Consider the following 4,605-nt stretch of genomic DNA (forward strand, 5'->3'; position numbering starts at 1 on the left):
CTACAGCTGCAAAATGTGAAAAAGGTAATATTATGTTTGAATATATGTATGTATACACACACACACACACACACATATATATATATATATATATATATATATATATATATATATATATATATATATACATATATATGTATATATATGTATGTATATATATATATACATATGTGTGTGTGTGTGTGTACATGTATATATGTATATATACATATATACATATATATATACATATATACATATATATACATATATACATAAATCCCCACCTTCCTCACTTCTATGGGTTACCCAAAACCCATAAACCTGACGTGCCCCTGCGCCCCATCATCTCCTCCCGAGGCTCTGTGACGCACCCTCTTGCCTCCTGGCTGGCTCAGTCCCTTACTCCACTTCTGGGCACCTTCTCGCCCGCCCACCTTCGCCACTCACAGGACTTCATCGCCCGTGTTCGTGGGGTCACGCCCTCGACCATGATGAGTCTGGACGCCGAATCTCTTTTCACGAACGTCCCGCTCGACGATGTCCTTGCCTTCTTGCAGAGGAATCTTCTCCCTGAGGACCCCCGCCTTCCACTGCCCACTGCCGTCTTTCTTCAGCTGATCCGTCTGTGTGTGGATTCCAACTCCTTCTCTTTCGAAGGACGTTTCTACTCTCAGACCTTCGGTGTCGCCATGGGCTCTCCCCTTTCTCCTGTCTTGGCCAACCTGTTCATGGAGTACTTTGAGGCTGAGCTTCTTCCCTCCATCTCCCTTCGTCCTGCTATTTGGCTGAGATACGTCGACGACGTCTTTGCCCTCTGGCCCCATGATCCTGCTCTCTTCCCGGACTTCCTGGATAAGCTGAATTCTCTCTCTCCGTCCATTCGTTTCAAGGTCGAATGGGAGGTAGACGATCAGCTCCCCTTCTTGGACACCTTAGTCCACCGCTCAGGTAACTCCCTCTCTTTTTCAGTGTATAGAAAACCCATGCACAGCGGGATGTATATACACTTCTTCTCCTACCACCCTCTCCATGTTAAGAGAGGTGTCGCCACCTCTCTCTTTCTCCGTGCTCTCCGCATTTGTGACCCACAGCACCTGGATGCAGAGATCGATTTGCTGCGTCGATCCTTCGCAAGCTGGGGTACCCTCGCTTCGTCCTTGACGCCGCGCTCTCCAACGCCCGACGTACCTTCTACCAGGATCCTCCCCCCAGAGAGACTTCTCACCTGCCTGTCCTCAGCCTTCCTTATACCGAGGAAATCCACTCTCTTCGTCGCTCGCTGCACCCTCTCAACTGCAGGCTTACCTTTCGCCAGGTTAACACTCTCCGCCGCAACCTGGTCCACACCCGTCCTCCTTCGTCTGCCAAGATAGGCACCTATGCCATCCCCTGCTCCTCCTGTGAGAAGCAATACTTCGGGGAGACTGGCGCCTGTCTCAACAAACGTGTGTCCCAACACAAGTACGCCGTTTCTAGGGGACACACCAACAACGCTCTCTTCTGCCACCAATGACACAGGACATCGCATAGATTGGTCAGCTGCTCGCATTCTGTTCCCTTCCGCTGATGTCCATGCCCGCAGATTGGTGGAATCTTCTCTCATCAACAGGCTGCCAAATTTCAACCTTAACAGTGGTTTTTCTCCTGCTGATGGTCTCCTATCCTCCCACATTCTCCGCTTGTTACCTTACCCCGGACACCCTTCACACAGACCGCCGGACCCTATGACCTACATGACCTGCTCCTGTTCCGTTCCCTGTTCCGCCGCCGCCTCCGTTCCCGTTCTCCTGTCCTCGCTTGACCTTCTTGCACCGTGTTTCTTTCTCTTCCTCTTCTTCTCCCCCCTTCAGCCTTTTATATACCCTCTTGTTCTCTTCCTCCTCAGACCTGAAGAAGGGATCCAGATGGATCCTGAATCTGTTGTCTCAATTTCAATAAATCTGTTTTGTGTATAGTGGGTTTATCTGCCATTTACCAACACGGAGAGTGTTTTGCAAGTCATATATATATATATATATATATATATATATATATATATATATATATATATATATATATATATTATGTATGTATATATATATATATATATATATATATATATATATATATATGCATATATATATATATATATATATATATATATATATATATATATATACGTATAATATATATAATATATATATATATATATATATATATATAAATATATATATATACATATATATACATGTGTGTGTGTATGTGCGTGTGTGTGTGTGCGTGTGTGTGTGTATGTGTGTGTAGATACATATATGTGTATATATGTATATATATACATATATATATATATATATATATATATATATATATATATGTATATATATACATATATATGCATATCTATCTATCCATCTATCTATCTATCTCTCTCTCTCTCTCTCTATATATATATATATATATATATATATATATATATACATATATACACATATATATATAAATATATATATATATATATATATATATATGTGTGTGTGTGTGTGTGTGTGTGTGTGTGTGTGTGTGCATATGTGTGTGTGTGTGTGTGTAACTATACATTGGTAAATTAACAGACATGTTTATGATGCTGAAGACATGATAAGGATAATAATTATAATGATCATTTTCATAATGATGCTAATGCTAATATAATAATAACGATGATAATGATGTAAACAGTTACAATAACAATAATGATAATGATATATTCAAGATATAATGATAATGATTGGATAGTGATGTTGACAAAAAGTATGAAAATAACAAGAATGAAAGTGATGATAACGATTATGGTAATAATGATTACAATAATGATGATAACAATAACATCATCATCATGAGAAACAAACATCAATATAGTGTGATAAATGTACAATGTCCTATAGGCATAAACAGATACCTATCTAAATCTCCCCCATTCAGCCGTGATTTGAATAAATATTGTTATTATCCTTATCATTATCGTTGTTTTATCATTAGTTTTATTTCATCATTATCAATATTGTTATCATGATCATTATTGTTAGCATTTTCTATGATCATTATGAATATTATCATAATTGTAATTATAGTTTCATAATCATTGTCATTAATATCATTATTATAATTATTATCATCAGTATTATAATTGTTGTTGTAATTATCATAAACAGCATTATTATTATCCTCATTATCATTCTTATCACTGTTATCAATATTATTATCATAAGCAATATTGATATTACCTAAATTAATGTTGACATAATTAGAATCATCATTATCATCATTAATATCATCATTACTATCATTACTAGTATCATCAGGGGAGGGAGGGGTGAAAGAGAGAGAGAGAAAGAAAGAGAAAGAGAGAGAGAAAAATAAAAGATCTATCTTTAGACAAAAATTGGGAATGGGACGATTCAGCGCCCCGTTTTGATCGCCAGACTCTTCAGCAGCAAAACACATGCACAATAAAATAGATGCACCATTACAATCTCTTAAACAGGTTCAGACGATTTAAAGTATTCTTTTCAACTTATATATGGATCTTGATGTATGAATCGATCCTTGGGTTCCATATGATGTTATTGAAACGGTTGTGCTGAATCGTCTGTTGTTGAAAAATATCATCCGTGCTACATAGCTACATCCCTGTAGGATTTTCACATCATTCTACAACAAGCAGAACATCCTATTTCACAGCAGGACACTCGCATCGTACGATCAATAAGGTAGGATCGAGTCAGCAGCACCGGTGAGGCTGACCGCTTGCTCTTCTGTGTCCAAGTAAGGACGAGGGGAAGCTTAAGTAAAAGACGTTGCTATGACCTGAAACTGATGTTGAGAGATCTATGCTTTGAGAAAACGAATGATAATGTTAGATGGCTGAATGAAGAGTTTTGTAATGATAGCTTTTGAGAAGGAAAAGGGGACTAGAAAGATAGATAGAATATGTCTTTGGTCTGAAGCGGACGTCAGCCACTCAGAGGGTCAGTGGAAGGACCCTGGCCACAGAGGAACATAAAGGAAAGAGACTGATAAAGATAGAAATAACAAAATGCTAAAATAACAAAAGTAAAGAAATAGAATGACAACATCACTCTGTGAGTTGTGAAGACTTATGAAAAGGAAAACAATTTAATCGATCTGCTTTTATTTGCACGAGTGAAATATAACGTCACTCTGAAATTTGTGTTTGAGCACATTAGTATGGCAATAAGTTCATGGCAGTCAACATAATAAAGATATCCTAATTCAGAAGAACATAAATGGTAAGGAAACACTTTGGTTTGGTTTGTAGGAGCTTTGATGGTGTGACTAGAGTTTCAAAACTCTTCTGTTCTCTAAGTTCATGATGGATGGGTATTAATTGTGTGGATGGGGTGGGGGAGGTGGGTAGGAGGGGGCAGGAGCGTGATAGGAGGGGGCAGGGGCGTGGTAGGAGGGTGGAGGTGGGTGGTAGGAGGGGGCGGGGCAGGGTGCCTGGCCGCCCCCTCGTAGGCAACGTTGGCGACGTAGCCGTTGTCGTGATCGGCTTCGAATGACACCATCTCGGTTCGGCCGTCGGGAAGAACCACGTGGTAAGACCCGGAAGTCACGTGGCCGTCGCTAGTCTGTTGGTGGGCG

Source organism: Penaeus japonicus, unplaced genomic scaffold, assembly GCF_977035675.1.
Source record: "Penaeus japonicus unplaced genomic scaffold, GWHDUDI00000001_assembly GWHDUDI00000004, whole genome shotgun sequence".
Lineage (NCBI taxonomy): Eukaryota > Metazoa > Arthropoda > Malacostraca > Decapoda > Penaeidae > Penaeus > Penaeus japonicus.